The sequence below is a fragment of the Dromaius novaehollandiae genome, chromosome W (assembly GCF_036370855.1).
Source record: "Dromaius novaehollandiae isolate bDroNov1 chromosome W, bDroNov1.hap1, whole genome shotgun sequence".
NCBI lineage: Eukaryota > Metazoa > Chordata > Aves > Casuariiformes > Dromaiidae > Dromaius > Dromaius novaehollandiae.
In genome coordinates this window covers 61,764,692-61,786,628 of record NC_088130.1, presented here as the reverse complement: position 1 = coordinate 61,786,628, position 21,937 = coordinate 61,764,692, and positions in this window count along the sequence as shown.

Here is a 21,937-nt window from a genome sequence, read left to right as displayed (position 1 = left end):
GACCCTGAAGGGAAGCACCCAGGCATGAGTTTGCTCTGTAGCTCCAGAGGAAGGCGGTGCACGGAGTGGAGGCGGTGGCAGCGGTCTTGCTGAGACCCACTGCCCCGCTCTACGCTACCCTCACCTAGTGCACTGTGCCCCCATGGTGGAGTTGAGTATCAGCGAGGAGCCCACGCCTGTCCTGCATTATACACGTCAGTGAACTGCGGCTGCAAATGCGTAGGAGTGCTGTCCTCCACAGGTGTAACAGGTCCAAAGACAGCGAGAGGTTGGCCTCAGCTGACTCGGATGGGGCAGTAACACCAGAGGAGTGGACACAGCCCAACGGCAGGACCCACAGAACAGGACAGCTTTCGGCTTGGCTCCCATGTCAAGCACCCCAAAATTACAGGGATTACAGGGAGAGACCAAGAGGGACCAGCTGAGAAACACCAAGGAGCAGGCAGCTGGATGGCCATCACAGCCTGGAGGGCTGCTGCCAGTGCGGACGTGAAGGCATCCAGAGGAAATCTCTGATAAGCTCCTTCTATCACAGTGAGGAGGAGATGCCACAGATTCCTTGCAGACATGCACAAATCCCCTTGGATGCTGCCCAGGCAGCTCTGGAGCCAGGCCGTGGCTCTCTCCTCAGGGCCCCAAGGAGCCCAAAAGGCATTACAGCAGGGACAGAGGTTTGTCCCAGCCTCAGCCAACCCCCCCCCCCCAACCTTCACTCACACACCCCTGCTCCTGTGCCCGAGTCTTTTTGATGTCTCTTTTTGGAGGCGTTATTGGGAGACAGGAGAGTGGGGCCAGATATTGTGGAATTGCATAGTTCCCTGATCATTTCGAGCCGTCCGGTTTTTAAGGGAAAAGCTTTTACTCAGAGAAATCCACAAAAGTTGAAAATCAATCTGTTGGTATTGCTCAAACAAGAGATATTTTCCCTTGCTCTTTTTCTGCTCATGTAATTTCCCAGCACAAGTCCTGCATGACAGAAAAATTGTCAATGTCACAAATCAGCCCATGTTAAGCAAAGGCATAGACACACAACCTATTTCCCAAGGCAGAGGACACCATGCATCAGCCATTACTGGCAATGAGTGTGTTCCTAGCCCATGGCAAATATTAAGACCAGAGGTAGCCTAGTGGACTATATGGACCTTCGGACTGACCCATCGTGACCATTCTCGTGCTCTACCATGGCCATTCCTCATGGCAAATCCTATCTGATCACATCTAGGATATCAGCCTATTTGAGAACTACAAAGAAGTTTGGGTTGGAAGGGAGTTCTGGTAGTCTCTGGTCCAATCCCCTGCTCAAAACAAAGCTAGCTTTCAGAGTTAGATCCAGCTCTGAAGTTAGAGCAAGTTGCTCAGGACTGCATCCAGCTGAGTTCTGAATATTTCCAAGGACAGAGATTTCACAGCCTCTCTAGGCCCCTGTTCCAGTGTTTGACCAACCTCACAGTGAAAATTGTTTTCCTAATATCAAATCAGAATTTCCCTGTTGCAGCGTGTGCCTCCTGCCCCTTGTCCTACTGTTGCACACTTCAAATAAACTCTTAACAAATAGTTGGAGACAGCAATAAACTCCTGATTAGACTCCTCTTAAGACAGAATGCCCTTGCCTTGGCCTGCCCTCATCTGTCGTGTGCTCCAGCCCCAACCACATTGCTGTGTGTTGCTGGACTCGCCCAAGTGCATCAGTGCCTATCTGGTCACGGGGAGCCCTGAGGTGGATGCAGCACTGCAAACGGGGTCTCAGCAGTGATGCAGAGGGGAAGATTCCCCTCCCTGGCCAAGGCTGCCCTCAGGCACCCCTTCACCACTGGGGCTTAGCACAGACTCGTGCTGTACAGCATGGCCGTCAGGCATGGCCCCAGGCTCCAGCAAACTGCCAGCCCAGCTCTCCAGATCAGCTTTGGGTACTCGTGAGTCCAAGCATGCCACAGCCATTTCCAGCTCCTGGCACCACCACTCACCTTGCTTTATGTTTGCTTTAGCTTTTGTTTAGCCACCAGGAAAGACTGATGAACTCCACAAGCCATGTGAGACTTCCGGGGAAATGAAGCCATGTTGGCCTCCTGCAGTGTCCTCTGTGCTGCCACCAAATCCCCATGCTGTACCCTGGGGGCACTTGGATGTGCTGGAGACCTTCTCCATCGGTCCAGTTCGGCTGAGAGCATGCGAGGCTTAGCTTCCACTTCACCATCAGTGAGGCCAGCAAGTCAGAGGCACCCTCCAAAGAGCAGGCAGGAACATCCTTCACACACACACACACACACACACACACACACACACACACACGCACGCACGCACACAACAGGTCAGGCCAGCAGAACAGCTCCCTCCATTCACCGGAATAGTTACTGCAATGCCTACAGCAGTGCAGCAATTTAATGGCATTTTAGATAACGTAAAAGCTTTAGAAGAGTGAGATCTATTGCACTGTGGCAGTCTCCCTTCTCCTTCCCCCAGGAACTGGAGGAAGCCCTATCATATGCGTCATTTAAAAGCAGACTAGAAGGAAAAAGCACTTGAAAACTTGCCAAGGGGAACAATTGTGCCCTGGTTGAAGTCAGTAAATAACTGATTTTGTCTTGTTCGTCTCATATTTTATTGCCTCTGCTGTTTGCACAGTGCTTCATGGGGGAAAGCGTGGTAACAGAGCAGAGAGCCTGCTCTCTGCTTTCCACGCCTGCCACTTGCCCTGTGCAGGCACAGTCTCCCCTCCTGCTTTCATCTCTTCTGCTCAGCCCCAGGAGTTGGCAAATTTGGATGTGTCACCACCATCTGCTAGCAAGGGCTCGGGGGCGGAAAAGCTGTGCTAGGCTTCTGCCACCTCTGAGCAACCCTGGGGACTGTGGGAGACCAGCTTGGCTCTCCACCCTCATCTTCCATGGCACCACGCATGGGAGGCAGACTGGGGGCTTGGGCTTGCCCCAGTCACCCAATACAGCTTGTCTGGGGTTGATAAAGACCATTTTCCTTGCATGTTGACAGGCCCTGACCTTCTACCAGACCCTGCCATGCCTGGAATATGAGATGCCTCTTCACTGCTTGGGGCCCCTCATGCAATCCTCCACACCACCCCAGTCCCCCAGTTTGAGGGGATCCAGAGTAAGAAAAAGCCTGCAAAGGAAGACCCTTGCCTACAGCTTCTCCCTATAGCCTTTTATCCATCTCACCAGATGCTAGAGCCATGTGAGTGGTACAGGACCCCCCGCCTGGCTCCCTTCACTGGGCCCAGGGTGAAGGCTCACATGTTCCTCGCAGGGTGGGAAGCTATGTTTTCCTCTCTGGGAGCTGGTGTTGTTCTGCTCTCTGGTCCATGCAGGAGCTGTGGTCTGGGAATAGGAGTGTCCAGGGAGGATCCTGTCCTGGAGGATCCTGTTTGCTGTGGTCCCATCCAAGCTCCTGTTCCTTTCCCTTACACTGATGGTGATTGGAAATTCAGGATGTAGCAAATTCCCCTGAAATCACAAGGCCTCTTTCAAGCCTATGTCAGCAATCACCTTAGTAGAATAAAAGGGAGAAGGTTACAAATGACAGTTCTGTGGAATACAATAGACTTCTTGTATGTAGCCACAGGGTGGTAGCAGGAGAGAGACATGCCTGGCTTCATGAAGATCTGCTTGGATTGCAGCTAGACTCTCAAACATATGTGTTTGTTCAAGAGCTTTAAATAAGTTCTGGTTAGCTGTTGTTCCTGTTGCACAATTACCCCATGCTCTGCAGACTCCAACTCATTTGCAAGCACTGCCAAAACAATCCATCACAAACTCCTCATACCCGTGGGCAATGGCTTGATGGAAGAACTCCTTCCCTGCTCAGCATCTGCACAGAACAAGATAAGAGCCAGCAGTGACAAAAACATATTTTGTTCTAGGTTGTCTACACTGGGGAAAAAACAGATTCATAATTTGCATTTGTAGATTCACACTTGCTAGCAGGTTAAAAGATCAATCAAGACAAAGAAATGGAGGTTAATAAATCATAGTCACTTTTGAGTTCACAGAAGGCTGACTCTTATCTATACCCCAGGTTAAAAGCCTGAAGTATTTTGTCTATATTGCTCTAGCTATATTAGATAACTCATAAAGGGTGAAATAAATTAAGCACCCATTTATTTTCTGTCATGTAGATATATCCTTTGGCTAAAGCAATCCTGACACCCAAGAATTTCCCCCACTGGCTGACAATCTACAACCTGGAAGAAAATTACAAATTTATAAAATATTACTACAGTGTCAGCTGGTGCGTTGATGTAGATGACCACAAGTCAAATGTATGCAACAAAGGCTGTGCTCCCACATGCAATGTCCCACCCAACCAGTGGCCTGTCTAAAGAAAGTGCTTCCCTTCCCAAATGCTGTCACCCCTTGCTCTAGCACTTAGTTTTAATCAGAGGTTTCCCTTCCAAGCACTGACCAGTCCTACTGGATCAGTCCTGCTTAGCTTTGAGTACCTGATAGGATCATAAGCCAAGGCAAACGTAAGCAAAGGATAGAAACAGCAGATAGAGATCTACAATAAGCAATTACACATACAGCAATGTTATGTTATGCACAAAGGTGCATGAAATATGTTTGAGAAGAAAAAATCTGCATAGATAGGAGAGTTGCTCAGAGTCCAAGATATTATCAGATCTGGAAAAATGCTGTGTGAGTGAGTCATTGGAGCATCAATCAGTCACTGTGTACAGAAAATAGTATAAAATTGGCTGTTATACTCCCTCTCCAGCATCCATATGGTATCATTTCATGGCCTCCATAAATGACTATGTAATATGCACCACAGGCCTTTTTCTTGCATTACAGTTATCAGCTCCACTAACTTATTCCAGTGCAATCCCCCCCTCATACCCTTCTCTGCTTTAATAAAGAATATTTTTCAGATTGTCATTGGACATCAACTGAAGACCCTCTGAAAAATATTTTGCCTATTCCTTCCACAACCGCCCTTCCAACCAACCTGCTAGAAGAGTTGTGGAGTGGCCTGATGCCACGAAGTGACATCGAATGTACCTGATCCAGCAGGTTTATATATGTCCATTCCCTCAGCAGCTGGAACAGAGTACCTCACTTGCCGGGCTGTTTAGGACTGGTGCAGCTCAGTAGCTGGAGCTCTGCAGATCAAGACAAGAGCACTGCTGCCAGAAACAGCAGGGAGAGATTTTCGCCTGCTGGGATGCTTCAGGCAGAAAGTCCCAGGCACACAGGACTTGTAAGTCACAGATGGTGCCTTCAGCCCCAGCTAGAAGCTGACAGCCAGACCACAGAGATCCCACAGCATGAGCATCTTTCATTTCATATTCAACAGCTCACCACACAGCTCGCAGCCATGTGTTGCAGAATGCTGGGGCTCTGGCTAAAGACCATGTTTGGACCCCAAATGGACACACCTTACTGTTAATCAAACCAGAGCAGGCCTCATTAGCCTTGTGTCATGGCAGACTCCCAGCACAATGCCTGTCACATGTATCTGTCACCAACTGGGAAAACAGACTGTGTCCAGAGGCAAAAATAGGGGCAAGGTTTCACATACGTAAGTCAACTGCGAAGACCTCCTCTCTGTTTGTGAGACAGAACCAGTCTGCTGACACTAGGGAAACTTTGTTTACACAAGTTTGACTGGAAAGCTCCTTGGTGTTCTTTGCACAGATTTCCTGCATGCTTTGCATTTGGATCTGAGCCACAAAGTAGACATATTTACACAAACAAACACACTACAGTAAAGGAGTGATTGTCACAAATTCTACGACAGATACTTTTACCTGCCTGAATAATAAATACACACTTCCCTCTCTCTGTGAGCATAAAGGCAGTTGATGGAGAATCCACATCTAGACAGGGGATCTGCACTCTGTCTCCATATTATCCTTTTCAAATCGATTATAATAAGTTCTATGGAACAAGAACTGACTCTCCCAACGCATTTGTGAAGAACTGGCACAGTCAGGCACAGGCTAGACGTACTGCTGTAATAACCATCTTTGCCAACACAAATGGAAGCAATGAGAATGTACAAAGAGATTTTTACATCCATGTCAAACAGGTGAGCTTAGCCACCATGCGCTCTGTGCTTGAGCATACTGGAGGAACTACTAGATGCCCTCAGAAATGTGTTTTGCTGCTGCTGCTTTGGATGCTGGAGGTAGAGCCTCCTGCGGCCCTCCCTGCTGGCGCATACTGTCCCCTCACAGTGGCCACTGTGTGATCCCATCAGGTGATGCCCATAAAGCATAGCCTCCAGGCTCCAGCAAACTGCCAGCCCAGCTCTCACCAGATCAGCTTTGGGCACTCATGAGTCCAAGCACGTCATGTCCATTTCCATCACACAACTGATGGGCATCACCACTTACCTTGCTTTGTGTTTGCACTAGCTTCTGTTTATGATTAGGAAAGACTGATTCGCCCCATAAGCCACGTGGCATTATCCAGGAAAGGAGTCTGTGATGGGCTCCTGCAGCACCTCCACACTGCCACCAAGTCTCCATGTTCTAAGCCTTGGAGCATTTGGAGACACGGCTGTACTAGGACCTTCTCCACCTTCCCAGCCCAGCTGAGTAAAGGCCATATAGATTTGACTCACAAACTAAGCCAGACCCCATGTTGCCCAGCTTCAGTCCTATTCCGTCCTGGTACAGATCAGATACTCTGTTCCCTATTTAGCAGCATTTCCCCCAAATGACTGTTCCAGCTGAGCCTGTTTTCCAGGCCATTCCTGACCATCATGCAGTCCATAAGATTAATTCAGTCAGGATGGGATGAAGCATTTCAGCAGAGAATGGACCTGCAGACTCATGGACCCCCTATCACCTTCACAGATGATGGTGAACTAAACAGGAAAGATCAGCAGCCTCCTCTGGCTGGCCAGGGAGTTACCCACACTACCGAGGATACTGGAGAGAGGTTTGGAAACTGGGTCCTGAATCCCATCTGCATCTGCGTCCAGCCCCTCTTGATGACTAGGACAGCGATTCTTTTTGGACAGCTCCTCTGGGGTATCGGACATGCTGTTGCATGAATACCCTTGCTGTTTTCAGGAGCTCTCCAGGACTGTTTGCCTGTTTTATCTACCCAGGTGTTGTTAGCCCCTATCACTGACTGCTCAGTATTGCAACAAACTATCACTTTCCATTGCTGAACAGGTTGCACAGAGTCTAGGATTAACGTGACTGGCAAGTAGGTCACCTACATTCCTCAGAGTGACATGGGTACTTTCAAATTCTGAGCCTCGGACCTCAAGATCTGACTCTCACCCTTCCTAATTCAGCAACAGTCACCAACATTTCATGCTGCTCCCACCTGGAGCAGACGATGTGTTAGTGAGGGAAGGAGTCTTCCCTTCCCCACATCAAAAGTACCACTCTGGGTGATCACCTCCAAGATAACTCAGTGCTTAGCTGGGCATGGGCATGGACAGACTCGGCTACACTGGGGTCCCTCTGAACCCTGGGCTGCTATGAGCAACAGCATCAGTTGGTGCTGCATTCCCAGAGAACAGCAAATCACCTTCACTCCCTGTCTTCAGAGATCTTGGTGGCAGGAACTCAGACTATCTAAAAGAGTGCCTGTACCTTTAGGATCAAGGCTGCCCTTGGTGCCTTTGAGCTTTCTACAGCCACAGCTAGCAGTAATGAACTCTGTCTCTCTGTGTAGGAGGAAGAGTCTGTATGGGGCCAGCCACACACTGTGGAGCAAACCTTCCCCAGAGCTAAAAGTTATAATAAGCCTCAGTACCCTCTGGTATACCTCATCCCCACAAGTATAAATGGAAAGCTCTGTGTGTGCATTCGTGTTTGCGTATGTGTTTCTGTGGAAAAGCAAGAGAGAGGCTGACTTGGTGCAACAAAAAATTTCAAACAAAACAATTTCATTACACATATCCCCCCCCCCCAATTAACAGGATGAATTATAAACATGTAACAGCTGTTGCTTAATGCATTCCTAGATGGCATGCATATATTATGCTGATAAGCACCACTTAAGAACTGAGATAGTGAAGAGAGGAAGAAAAATAATGATGTTAGTTATGCAGAGAGCAGGTCAGAATCTCAGTGTGACTTCAAAACAAGCTAGTTTCGATCCCTCCATTTATTGGAGCATTTGCCATACATGTTGCAGTGAAGCATTTTGATAGCATTTTAAATGTAGTAAAAGCTTTAGAAAGATGACGTCCATTGCACTGCGCTATAGCCTCCTCCAGAAAATGCAGGAAGCCACATCACACGCACCTTTTAAAACCTGACTTGAAAAAATATCCTTTGAAAACCACACATTGGTATGGCTCCTGTGCTGGCTGAGGGTCTGCATGAGACCAAATAATTCCAGTCCATTTCAGATCTCTGACCTTGAGCAGCACACAGCTTGCCAGGGCAAATGCATGAGCTAAAAGGTGACCATACTGCGCTTCTCTCACATTGGCCTCTTCCTCACCAGGACAACCACCACCAAGCTTGTCCCTCATTCCCGGCCCCAAGAGGTGGCAGCAGTACTCCTGCCTTCAGGAGACCACTCCTGTGTGGGACTGATGCCTTCTCCTACCCTGGAAACAGGAGAAAAGCAAGAGCACGCTGACTCCCTCAGACATCCTTAGAATTTCTAAGTTGAACGACCAGCTGGAGTGGGCCTGGCATCATGAACAAGCACAGTATGAGACCCAAGGAATGTGCATTAAACAGAAATTTTTGGAATTTGCATTTGTCTTGTTTTTTCACAACATTAAAGGAGAAGGGAAAACCCTTCTGGGACTGAAACTAGCCCTGAATCTCTGCTCACCTTTCCCAAGGGGAAGCTTGCTGGCACTGCTCATTACAAACACTTCTGCAGTAGTGTCAAGTTCATTGACTCTCTCCAGGCATCTATGGGCCTAATGGCTGAGGAAGAAGTCACAAACATATGTAGAAGAAAGAATAAAGGAAAGAGAAAGGAATATTAGCATAAAACTGTCACAGAAGGTTAACACTGGACAGATAGTTTTGGTTAGGAACCATAGTCTGGATCAAGCTCTTGTGGTGTGACTATTTTTTTAGTAACATTTAGAGTCACAGCAAGATCCTGCCCCTACTTCTGTTGTGACTAAGCAGACACATCAAGAATATGAGTCCGATCCTTGTCCCAAAGATTGTACAACCTCAACAGACCAAACACTTGGTGAGAATTTTAATGGCAAAAACCAGGAATAGACCAAAGCTTCCAGCATCCTGGGCCAATACAGTCTAATTAGCTCACCAGCTCCCAGCACAAACTTTTAGTGAAGAAACTTTCACCTGAGAAAAGTAGCAAGGTTGTACATGTCAGTGGGTGCAGTTTCTCTTCTACACATGAATGATACCATAACACTGCTGGGACAGATGAGCAGGAGCAACATTGAAGTGACCATTTATGAATACAGATCACATAGACTCACCAGACTGGGTCCCGTGGTCCCTATGTGGAATGGCTTCTGGCGCTTGGGGACTTCCTCTCGCAGTCACAGGATACAACAAAATTTGAAGGTGTATATCCAGCAAGGTACTGGTATAGCCCAGTAAATATGACTATTGAAATTACTAGTGAAAGGCCACAGGCTTTGTACTGGCCTGAAAGTCCAGTATCTCATGTTTTTTCCAGGCTTACCTTGAGCTGAGCTGGCGTTAGCTTGCTTTAAAATTGCTAGTGGTCAAGCGACTTTTATATAACCTGTTTTAGCTTAATTGCTATGACACCATATATGGTAAAATATCTGACAAACGTAGGTAGTCACTGCATAGCAAGAAATAGCCCTTTATGTTAATTGAGGCTGGGAGAAGCTACTGCAGAACTTTCAAACTTCATCTGGGAACCATCAAGAAGGAAGCAGGCTGTGATGGGAAAACACACAAAAATAGCCCCAAGTAGAACTTCAGCCTTGAGGAGGAAGGGACCTCCACCATGAACACTGTACTTCTGGAGAACAACTCGGGACACTGATGACTCACTGTGACAGCCCACCACCTGTCTACTTGAGGACACTGGTGCCATCAATGACAAGACCCAGAGGGACATTGAAAGAAAAGCTTAGCATCAGAGAAAAGGGTAAGGTATTAGTAAGTTTTGCTTTATAACAATTTGAAGAGTATTATTATTAATAAGGTGTTTCTGTAGTAATTTGGCTGTAAGTGTTAGTATTGTAGCTGGACTAATAACAACTGTTTATTGTATCTTGGTTAGATTGCTAAGATCCTAGTTAAGCTAACAATTAAGCTAATAAATTCCTGGCTCTGTATGTATATGATGTGTTCTTTTTTGCCCATAACAGTGATATTAGTGCAGCAGTGAGAAAACAAGCCATGAAGTCAACAGGCATGCAAAGCTGAGAAAGTCTCTCCAGACAGTGAAATCAAAGACATGGGTGAACTCTACACAAATCCTTCTCCTCTAAGTCTATCCTGTCCAGTCTGCCTTTTGGGGGATGCAGAGGACTATGGTTACTGCAACAACAGCCACCAGCCTTCTGACAATTGTTAGCATCAGGAGCCAAAATTTTCATCAACTCAGCATAGCCTGTAAGAGCTGCGGTTATCCAAAATGCTCCTGCCACACCTTTTGCAGTCATCACCTTAAATAGATTTATCACCTGTTCCCGATATGTGCCCACAAATGCACATGAACACCCATCGCTTCTCTAGCTGTCAGAATTTAGCCCTTAATTTATCCAAACTGATCTTTCTCACAAACTCTTGCTCCTCTCAGACAGGTGTGAACTGAAATAACTGGTGAGGAAGAGACCACTTTACACCCAGAGCAGTGCACAGACTCACTGTCGTTGTCTGACCTACAGTTATTCCTGGTTTAGAGTCCTTCTCTGAGAAATTAATTCTGACCAAAGAACTCCACATGCTGCTGGAAACATCTCTCCGGCAAGAGCCATAGCCTGGAAAGAAAAAGAGTAACATGTTTCTCACTATCGTGCCCATCATATTGTCTTCAGATGTTTTCTAATCTCTACTGTTCTAAATCTGCAACCGCTCTGATTGTGCAAGGGTCAAGCTGAACACTACTGAAAGCAACTGAAAAGCCCAAAAAGTGTCCTGGAATCCTCCTCATTTCCCAAAACCAACTACCACCACTCAGGCAGAGGTAGAAATCATGGTGATACATCACCCAGACAAGAAGTTGAGCTGATAAGTAGCAATAGAGATAATTATGCCCTGAAACTATTCCTATGAGAGGCTATGGAGGCTTGAATGGACCCACATTTTACTGTCAAGCTGACCCAACTAAGCTACCTAGTTTAAATTCTAGTTAAAAAAATTAAAGTCTATGCCAAACTTCTTCTGAAATCAATTTTCGCCCAAGGAAAATGTTCATTCCGAAAACATTTCACTTTTTGACAGGAAAACATAGTGTAGGAAGTCAACACTTTTCAGCTACTCTAGTTTTAAAACATTATTTTCAGCCATCTTCTCACTCTTCGTAGGGTGGTTCATCACTGTTCATAACATACAGTGTTCTTCACTGCAACATACTTACAGCTGCTGACCATGTGTTTGCCCATTTTAAGGCATTGTTCAATAATGGAAAGTGTCTCTTAGATTGGTGTTTTATTAGTTCAGAATTTTTTTTGACTCTCTCTCTATGCCTTCTGGTCATATCTGTGATGTGCAACAGCCCTCCAAAGACCATTTCTTATTCTTCTCTGATGTCTATGAATCTGGCCCTCCTAAGGTGAAGGAGAAAACAGTTCTCGCCTCCCCTCCTCCCTACCTTTCAGCTGGCAGCTTGTGAGCCTCCAAGTCTTTTTGCTATGGCCAGACCCTGAGTACCCAAGTGGGACATAGAACAGTTGGGAAGTAGCATTACCTGCAGGAGCCTGGCCCTACTCTAAAAAGTGCCAGCAGCATTTCAGCCCTCCAGGACTAGGCATAGGCACTGTCTCATTCTCCTTAAGTCTGTCAGACTCTGCCTTGTAGTGTGTTTGGTTGGTTTGATACATATATACATATAAACTTGGCTTTGCCAAGTTATTCAACAGCCTCGCTGGACCACAGCTTCTGACTAACGAGTGCCTCCTCTGCCAAGGGTCTAAAGGCATTGCTTATTTTTAGCCTTGTGGTTGCTGTATTTCTCTACAAGGTTTGCCAAAGAGGCTAGCTACTGTCTTCCCTTCTGCTCTTCTCTGCTTTAATATCTCTTGTTCTGGCCTTCTGAACTCACCAACTTCTTCCTCTTCTGGCTCCTGGAGAAAACTAAGGCACGTTTTACGAGGGATTTAATAATACAAAGTCCTTAGCTTTTCCTGTTCAAAGTGGTCGGTTCTTCTACTCCCCCAAACAGCCCAAGGAATCCAAAACAATTCAATGCTTTGAGTTTCACTGACACGGCACTATAAATCATGTATTAGAGCACCAAATCACACACCAGTCACTTGCTAAAATCAAGAAGATTTTCTAAAGTAGTCAGGGGAGGGAATGGGAATATGGGAGAGGAAAAGTGGGAGATGTGTCTTTGTTAGAGGCCTACAACCATGCAACATAGACAGACTTCAAGGAAATGGAGGACATCCTTCTGGTTTCAGAAGCACTCTTTGATGTAGGAGAAAGCAACCATTTTAAGTCAAGATAGATATAAAATTCCAGATGTTTCTATTTCCACAAATCAGATTAAAAAAAAAAGGTCTCAAAAACCTAAATTTGCAATAAAATCATGAGATTTAGCCAAACAGTGCTCTGCCCCTAACTGATCAATCAGGCTTTGCTTGTGTTTCCAAGGTCCCTCCCAGGCATGGTAATACACCATGACTTGAGGTAACCATGGGAACCTAGGGAATATCCCCTCATCCCTGTCACACATTCTAGCCAGCAGCCCCAGAGGAAGAGTTTCATCACAGCGAGATGCCATCCAGGGCTTTTTGAAACTGGATTCTGCTCCTGGCAGAATGTCACAATGTTAGACTCAAAATGTGTCCACTGTTCTCTTGCTAATCCTCCCAGCTTTCTCTCTTCTCCCAGTGTGCAATGCATCTGGACAACCAGTGACACCAATGGGACCACGATACCATGGCAAGAAGAGGTGGAGGGATCAGCTCCAGCAGTGGAGGGGACATTTATAGCATGTCTGAGGAAGCCAGCTTCCTCCCCTGCCTCCAGTAAATTCTTTCCAGCCCCAGCCAAGCAGCAGCAGCATCTCCACTTTCATGGCTTTTTTCTGTGGTCTGTGACTGCTTTTGGCACTGTGCTCACCGAATTCATCATCCAAGAACCCGGAGAGGAAGGAGATGCTAAAGACATGTGAATTACACCTGGAAAAGGGAAAGAAAAAGAAACTCTATTTCTGGCCTTGTAGGGAAAGGATACTATTAAAAGTAAGTTGTTTTGTGATTGATGGAAGTCATATAGCCTACTTTACTACAGTTCTCCCTCCAGTCTCCACCACCACAATACTCCTAGCTCCTTCCAGAATTTCTCTTAGGTTGATTGAAGAGCTGGGTCCTGTGCTGTGACTGGCTCGGAGCTCCACCTGCACTGCTTCATTAGCCGGGATATGCATGTTCCTTGGCTAACTGGCAGCAGAACCTCAGGGTATATATTGTGCTGAACTCTGGCTGCCTTTGTCTTGGGGATAGGGAGCAGGGATGGCCAACCATGTGGATCTTTCTGCTCTATCCAGCTGCAGGTTTTCACAAAACTAAGAGAAAACTGACATCTTGGAGATCTTTTACCAGGTGACAAGTACGGTGGAAATTCTACTGTGGCTTCAAAAACTTTTTAAGGGCATGGTGGGAATGGAAAACAACCAGAAGGGAGACAGAGTAAACAGAAAGCTTCATTGTCCCAGAAAATTAAGTTAAATACTGGAGAATGACATTAGCGCTGACTTCACCTGTGTCCTACATGTGAATTTGGTACAGGATAGCCTAAAACTATTAATAGGTATCCATTAGAGATCCCATGGAAGTGTGAGGTCACATTTGCTGTAACCTGTAAAAGATCCACTGGGCCCCACTAAAGTCCATTTCAAACTAATTTCAAGCAAGTGTGAATAGTTACCAGAAAAGCCAAAGAGGCAAATGGAGAAAGGGAACATTAAAAAAGGAAGAAAATCTAGGCTGAAAGACATGCATATGATGTCTATTGAGACTTTTTCTGCTGACCATAGTTAGGCTTGGAATTTAATGCTCTCTAATTGGCCACTGTATTGTACATGCCCTAAGTAGAAGAGGGACATGGCTGAGAGAAATGGAAATCCCCTTGCTCATGAGCAATTGAATGGGAACCAGCTGGGGGAATGTAAGTAAGTCCACAAGGGGACAATGAACTGCAACCGCTGTAGACCCTTGTTCAAGAGCTGACAGGGATGCCCTGGGAACACTAGTTTCCCTAACTGATGACTCTCTGGAGAAGCTCCAGAGGAAACCAGTGAATCCAGAGGACTTGCAATTTGCAACAGTGCAAAAGGATGTGATTTCTGACCATTGTTGAGTTTCCCTTCAAACTTTATTTTTAAGTGATGCTGTGATTTTTCCTGAAGGTGCTGAGGATTTGCCACTTGAAAAGCAACTCTGCAAAGTGCTAGGAGAGGAGAAAGACAGAATGATGTTATAAAACTTCACCCTCTGCATCCACTGTAATTATCATTAGGGTCTTATTCTGCTCTGATCCAGCTGTAAAAAGGATAGAGAAGGGACACTTAGCACCCTTAGCACATGGCATTGAGTTCTGCTATCTGCCTAGGCCAAATCAGAAAGTATTCTCTATGCCAGACTGATTTTTTGATTGAAATTTTGATTTTTCCGAATATATTTAATGGGGTTGCTTCTGCTAGCAAATTTTATTCCAGATATTTTGCTCACTTTGCTTGGAGATGAACAGCCCAGTTCAATGCATGAAAAGATCAGTTTCCTTCTATGAATTTCCTCATGGGCCACCTGTCTTGATGAAGAATTGCAGCCATCAGTGAAAACCAAAAAGTCAAAAAGCAGGCAGAAGAGGTGAATCTGCTGGCAACCTATGTCCTCCTGGATAATCCTTCTTGAGAAAACCATAGTTCTTGTTGTAGTCACCTAAAAGCCACATAGGTAGGGAGAGCTGACAGAAAACAGGATGAGAAACAGAAGGATGAACCTTCCCCTTGAGGGGCTGACAATAACAAAATAGAAGCATATTTGATGGCACTTTTTCTTTTCACACTTCTTTTCTTCCTTACTTCTCTTTGAGGCATCCTGGCTATTACTTTCCTGTGCTGACCTACCAGTCATCTCTCACTTTGATTAGAAATGCTACTCCACTATAATTGCCTGCATTTCAACTAGCCCCAAGGAGGAAAGGACACAAATCAGCTGCATGCTTGCTTATGGCAGCTGAACTGCATGTAGGGCTCACACTCAGCTCCTGAAGCCTGTCTCTCTCTGACGGGTTCAGTCAAAACATCGGACACCTGAAAAAACTGAGCTGAGCTGACTCGGATTTGGAGGTTTGTAGCGGTGCAGCTCAGCCACGGAGGGGCTGATCCTGAGCCAGGACTGCAGCGCGAGGATCACTAGATGTAGGGGAAGGAAGAGCATGAGCCAGAAATAGCTGCAGCGCTCCAGTACGCCTCTCAGACTGCCAGGCAGGCACCATCTTCCTGTAAGTCACAAAAAAGGGAACATTCAGCGATTCCTCATATGCCCCAGATGGGATTTGGACAGAGGAGCTGCTGTGGCCAGGGTGCAAGGGTGGGCTTAGGAGGAGGAAAAGATGGATTTGTATGGGGAATGTACCCCACAGAGCCCAGTAAGTTACTGGTTCCCCTGGCAGCCCTTCGCCTATTCCCACTCTGTCACTATCCTGAACAGGGCAGGAGTTTCCCTCTGGATGGTCTGAGTCACCATCCTTTTCACTTAACTGTCCATAAAACCTCAGGAATGGAAATAATTCTTCGTGGAAGATGAGTGAGAAAGACAGACCCAAGATATATAATTTGGATCTGATCCAGACTGGTTAGGTTTTCTGCAGGGACTGAGCTCCAACTGTATGGATGTAAAACAGTGGTTTCTGCAGCCATCTCTCACAGCTTACCCATAAACCTCCCCCAACAGACAACACAAACAGAACCCAAAGGTAAGAGTTTCCACAGAAAACTGGAAGGAAGGGAAGTAAGAAATAAGGACACATGACTGGCTCATTAACAATCAGGTCTACTTCTGCTGTATATTGCTTTTATGTTAGCTGTAGGTCATTAGTGCTGTAAGTACAATGGACTTTCAATCTGGGGCCAAGCAAATGGTACTCGCTAGTAGTTTTGACAGCTTACAACCACTCTGTCCTTCTGTAGATATCCTGGTGTGCGATTTGCAATATGGTCAGCTCCTGTAATCTGATGAATCTCATAATCCTTTAATGAATGTCTCCCATCTTGCCATCATGTGAACATTAGGCATCTCAGCTCCCATTTGGAGAAAAAAGTGTTTCCCACACTCACGTCTGCAAAGTCCTTGAGTGAGCCATAAAGGTTTGAGATGAGAGGGCAGATAAAACAAGCCACAGCTACAGTGTTAGACCATTCCTACTTCGGAGTGTGAGGAGATTGAGTCACATTTCTCCAAAGGTTCTAGTCATCAACATTGTATGTCAGGCTGTTGTCACTGTATGTGAGTAGTAGACCATGGATTCAACAACACAATAAAGAAGGAGGAGAAGGAAAATGAACCCATTAAAAGATCTTAAATCCACCCTTTTACAGACATATTGCAAAGAAGCTTAACCACATATTAAAAGACTGACCTCTTAAGTATACCTTGAGCATCACACTGATAAAACACATAAGCATCCTTCAACACTTCTGACTAAAGCTCCCACCTCTCCAGAGGGGACTCAGGTCCTACAACTTGAACAAGCTCCTGCACTAAATATGAGCCTCCAGCCAGCCATGACACACAGGCAGTGGAAAAACTTCTTTCCAAATTGCATCAACAGCTTTGGATCCAGCAGACCCTACAAGATGGGTCCTTGACTGGAGAGAGGGTCCCAGGGCTGCAACCTGGTTTGTGGTTTCCTGAAGGTACAATCTCACAGCTCCCTTCTACCTGCACAGAGCACAGTACCTACAACCAACTCTTACTGTTTTGGAAATCAGCTACCTATGGTTTTTATGCTTTCTCTGGCAAGCCACACCATGCTAGGAGGTGTCCAGCAGAAACCTGTTTGCAAAACATGTTTTATGATCTGCTGTTCCCTACCTGGTTCTTCTGGAGCAGAAAATCTGAAATCTCTATGGCAGCAACAAGGCTTTCTGGGCAGGAGGCCCAAGAACTTGTTCCCTTGTTCCTTGGAGACGAAATCAGATGTGAGGTGTGACTGTGGGAGGCAGTGAATTGTGGGAGGAAACTTTTCCTCCCTGTGATCAGCAGTGTCCCAGATTAGAAAGACTGTGTTCCCAATGGCAACAACCAAGTACCCAGTTCCAGAACTGACTTGCACTCCAGTTCTCTTCACAAGATAAAGGTCTTAGAGGCCTGGTTGCTTAGAATGGATTATTTGATAGGTTATTCCAAGATAGATGCAGGGGCAAATTTTATTTTCATTCATTCATCCACATGAGAGCTCCTATGAGTTTGAACAACATGCTCTATCACAGTTAGGATATGTATAGGGAGAGAGAGAGACTTCTTCCATATAGCATCAGTAGGGATGGGGACCAAATGCTGTTCTTGACAATATAGATTCCAGAGTTCATGTCCTGGTTGAAGAAAGAGGAGCAAACGTGTGAGAACTTGGTAACACCAGGTGTTCCATCCAGTGTAGTTGCCCATAGAGTTAGGAAACGAGGCCATGCAGCTTTGGACACAAATCCTAATCCTTAGCGCAGAGGGCTGTGGAGCATTTGTTCTCTCTGCTCCACAGCTTTATGATAAAACACCTTCTCCATGGAGAAGACAGGACACTGGGGATGGGATCCTCCTCCCCTAATGTTATGTGTTTACAATGGGGGTGCCTCTGTCAGTGGCATGGACAGTGGTGGGCCACTCAATACAAATGGAGACTTGTGGTGTGATTTATCCAACCAGAGACAGGACCTGATCTCAGTGGGCCATATTGACTTGATTTCCATTGGAGTTTGGTGACATGCTCAGATGGAGACACCAAACCATTGCATAAGCCCACATTTGGTCAGGTGGCCATGGGCCTGCAGTTATTTCTTATAACAGGCAGGAAAAAGTCTTTCGTCTCTGGTACACAGCATGACACACATTCTTGATGACTATAGGAAAGATCCATTGTTCATTCACTGTTTGTCCTCATTTTGTCTTTGAAGAAGTGTAATTCCCAAAATGCTTACTGGACCTGCTGGCCTAGGTGCTTGACGAACTTCTTTATAAGAGCCATGGTCATGATGTAAAAGAAATACAGCAGTAACTTCACATTCCTTTGCAAATATAACCCCAGGCCATGCTTTAGCCAGAAAAGAGAGAAATCTATTGGCTCCCAGTGTCCCGACTTCCTGATTTGAAAGTGCTGGGGCAGGAACACTTCCTAGGAAGTGAAAGGAAGACAGTTCCCAACACCACGTATGCTGGAAAGAAGGAACTCAGGGTGTTTTAGCATCTGATAACTGCCTTGCATGGTGCATGGCTGCACAACATACAGCTCCTTTTCCCCAGCTTCTCTGATTCCTGCACCACATCTTCCCTGTCCACCCACTGTAGCTAAGGGCTGTGTCCACCCCACGTACAGCTCAGATCCTCTCTCTCCCTGACTCTATGAAAACCCCATTGGACACATCCATTTCTCTATTTCAGGTCACTGGCAGTTTTTCTGGCTGCCACCAGGCTTTCTGGCTGACTCAACTGTTCAGGGAAAAGCTGAAATGCCAGAGGAGGGAGAGAGAATGGCAGGACATCGCTACTTTTCCATCATCTGGGGAGAGAACACAATGTTCTGTATTCTCTCTGCTATGCAAAAGCGTAGATCAAAGCTGTCCTTGACATGGTCTGTACTGTGGATAAGGAAGGCCTCATCCAGCTGTCCAGAGCTGCGTGTGTCTGGTCCCTGCCTGTATCTTGCATGCCTGCTAGTTGAAGTGTCTGCAAGATCTAAGGGAGGATCTGGTATTTACATGTCTGTATGTGTGTGTCTGTGTGGGAGTAGGGTTTGTATATATTATAAAGAGAAATTGCAGATGGAAATAATCCAGTTTGGTGCCTAAGGCCTGGTTCAAAGCCCATTAAAATCAGCGGTAGTCATTCCATTTACTATGATGGGTTTTGGCCACATCTTTCCTTGCTCCTCCCCAACATATCTATGAGATCAGGACTGCTCCCTGCTGCGTATCTTCAGTTAAACTCTGCAAACAGTGTAGCTTCCCATATTCACCCCAGTGGCTGTTTTACAGAGAACTGCTGGTGATGCCCCCTCTTCTGGTGTTCACACCCTGCAGATACTTAGAGGCAGCTATTGCTCATCCATCACTCCTTGCTCAAGATACCGAGATCCCATTGTTTGATTTGTGCTTGTAAATTAGTGCCACCATTTTTTTCCATCTTTTGCTTTGCTTTTATCAGAACACAATCCAGCTTTATCTCCCTCCCTAAGAGCCAGACTTAAGATCAGAAGGGCTCATCAGCTCTTCACCTTCCTGCATACTCCAGTCTATCACATTTCCACCAACTCTGCCTGTACTGCCTACAACCTGTCCATGACTAAAGTATCTGTTTCTGAAAGGCCTTCATGCTGGATTTGCAGACATCAAAAGCTCATGACCCCCTGGCACCCTTGGAGGTTTGCTCTAATGGTCTAATGTGGTCTACATACAGTAATGACGTGACTTTTTCCTCCTTTGGGTTTGTCAGGCTTCTGTTGTGCTCTAGTGTATAAAAGAGCCCTTTAAGATCTTATCCTTTTCCATATTGGTTTGTTTATAGTCTGTAAACAAGTCACCTGTCTATCCTCTGTAAACAAGTCACCTGTCTATCCTCTTTTTCATCAGATCACCAGTTTATGATCCTGAAGACTTTCACTGTAAGGCATTTTTTTCTTCACACTTTCCATTTTAATAGCCTTTAAAAATGTGGATTCTGGAAAAGGACCAAGTATTGACATACCGGCACAAAGATACAGTTACTTCCACTTATCACTCCCCTATTTATATAGCCACAGATTGCAACAGCTGTCTTGGCCACAAGAATGAATTAGAAGTCGAAACTGAGTTGCTTCTCCTCTCTGTGCCACAAACCCTTGTCAGAAACACTGCTGTCTGCCTTCCTGCTCTTTATTCTCCACTAAATATCATCCCAGCACTTTGACTTTCCGGAGATTTCTCACCCAGGCCTTGACCAGGCTGAACAAACCCATTTAGCTTTTCCATCCTGATAACATCACAGATCAAGGTGGAACAAACAAGAGAGTGAAGGGTTGAACCATCGAAGCGGATCGAGATCTGCCATGGGGGATGCCACAGACAGCAATGTAGTGTTCTGCATGAACGTGCAGGAGATATGTTCAGGAATAATGCTCTCGCGTAGATAGAGAATTGTTTTAATTCCAAGGTGTTATCAGATATGGAAAAATGCTGAATGAGTGGGTCATTCAAGTATCAGTCTATTGGTGCCCCATCAAGGGGGAGCTGTATTCCCTCTCTAACATCCGCATTGTAACTGCACTGCCTCTGCAAATAGTTGACTGTGCCTAACCAGACTCTTTTCCCTGCATGAAATCTATATTATCAAGTACACTCCTCAACCCCAAAATTAATTTTCATTTTCATACCCACACCCCTGTATTATCATAGATAATATGAATTTCTCTCCCAACTAATCGGTGGGAATATTAGAAAGAAAGGAGTTTCAGTCTGTTTGGGAAGAAGGTGTAATCACCTCACTGCTGCCACATATTATAGTTTGGTTTAGGCAGCCAAAACTTTCCATAGCGCTTTCTGCCACAGTATTGACTTAAAAGATAAAATTGCATTGCTTGATCACTGTAACTCCTTCTCCAAAACACTACATGCTTGCACTGCAAACTAGAACTATTATGGACAGACACAAATATGCACTTTGCTTAATAACCTTGTAGTCTCCTCCAAAAATGGGCTACCCTTTTCTTCTGAGTGACACTCACCTGGGGACAGATCAGTAGCCTCTCCCAAAAGCTGAAGTTTACCAGCATCTCTCCTACACTGTACATCCCAGTGTCTCCCAGATCTTCCACTGCCTTATCCTCTTGCCCCCGTCCCATACTACCTCCTAGGTACTGTGATGCTGCCTGATGTGCTGTTTATCTTCAGTGCCTTTGTGTGGGACCCATCTGAGGAGAGTCAGCAGGGCAGGCAGCGGCTGGAGAGGAACAATCCAATGGTGGTGGATGATCCATGTAGGGGAGGGGAGGCTTGGCCGGTTATGTTTGTAGTTTGGCCAATAGGACAGAAACAGGCATAGGCCTACAAATTGCCATTACCTGGGCTCCTAGCAGTCTATCACCATAGAAAACTGCCTGTTTTATGAAATCAAACCATCCTAAGGCAAGTACTTACTTTGGATAACCCTGAAACCTGAGATAAAACAGGAGAGGAATAGCTGGTAAGGCAAGAAGAATAACCATGGAGAGAAAGGCTCTTGCCAGGAGCAGTTTGCTTGTAGCAAAGGATCACTGACTGCTCTCTGAAATGGAGACAACTTCATGACTGCCTGAAGGCCACAAGCAGCCCTCTGAGCTGAAGGACCTACCACGGACATGTAAGATTAAAGGGAGGGGAAAAGCGGCAAGCTACCTCTCTAACAAGAGTGAACCTCTCAGGAACTCACCTCAGGTCCTGTCCAGAGCCTGGCAAAGTGGCTAGCCAAATACAGGGGACTTTTACTGAGTCAGTGGATGTAGATTGTAAGGCTGTCATGAGAGCTCCTGTTGCCTGTGCAGTATAGAGGTACCACAGGCAGTCTCCCCAGGTCCTGATGTGGACAAAGCACTCAGAGAATGTGCAAATTAAACCTATGCAACTTTAAGTCACATTAAATC